Source organism: Cinclus cinclus, chromosome 16 (genome assembly GCF_963662255.1).
Source record: "Cinclus cinclus chromosome 16, bCinCin1.1, whole genome shotgun sequence".
Lineage (NCBI taxonomy): Eukaryota > Metazoa > Chordata > Aves > Passeriformes > Cinclidae > Cinclus > Cinclus cinclus.
In genome coordinates this window covers 14,323,774-14,324,896 of record NC_085061.1, presented here as the reverse complement: position 1 = coordinate 14,324,896, position 1,123 = coordinate 14,323,774, and positions in this window count along the sequence as shown.

Below are 1,123 nucleotides of genomic sequence, written 5' to 3'. Positions count from 1 at the left end.
TTTTTCAACGGTGCCTGGACGCGTTTCCCAGGCGCTGCTGGGCGGTGCCGGCCGGGGCGCGACCAGCGGCTCTTCCAGGAGTGCTGGGGTGGGAGAAGGTCTCGCTTTTGTCCCAAGTGCAAAAGCCATCTTGGGCCCAATAGTGAGAAGAATGGCCTCATTTTGGGTTTGGAAACCGAGCAGTGGGGTTTGGAAACTGAATGGGGGGTGAGCTGTCACGCCTTGAAAAATTGCAGATTGTTTACACGACACAGTCATGTTTCAAAAAGTACCAAGCTGATGAAAATACCATGATTATCTCTACTCAATGATTGCAATACTTGTAAAATGCTTATATAAATCTGAATATGATTATCATATAATTCCATAAAAATGATACGTCTGTCTCTAACAGTTGGTCTACTAGGCTAAGTCTAAAGCATCATAGGCTGTGTATTTCTAGAACTTAACAACTCCACTGCACGGATGTAAATTTTATACATTTTTTTTGTTGTTTTTTTTTTTTTTTTTTTTACTGGTACAAAGAATTTAAGTTTTTATTACTTTCTTTTTTGGAAAAAAAAGAAAAAAATAGAAACAGTGCTTTTATCACCTTTTTATTTTTTTTTTATTTTTTTTCCCTCCCATAATATAAAAGTCAGCAATGATATCAATAATTTATTTTACTGGAAGAAATATAAAAAGAATGCTTGTTAATGGTCTAACTAGCAGTTTTTGCCTAAATAACTAGTTATGGTTAAATAGCTGAATACTGCCTGGTGGAATGCTTTAAAAGGGTGCCTTCGGACAGCTTTCAATCTGATTTTTATGTACAAGAGTTGACAGAAGCACCCCTAATAAGAACATAACCTTTGGCTTTGAACAAACAGTGAATAATTTAAGACAGGTGATATATGATAGTTGGTGCAGTGGGGCCCCTTTTTGCTTCATTAATTTAAATTTTAGCCAAACCCCTTTCCCCTGTCCCCAGTTTTCCCCCTCCCTCCCTCTCATAAACTAAAATAAATGTAGATGCAGAAAAAAATGACTACTGTAGTCACTTACACTCTTACAAAACATGTGATAACCCCGATAGCTTAATATTCAGCATATATAATTCATTTACATGATATAGCACTCTTGA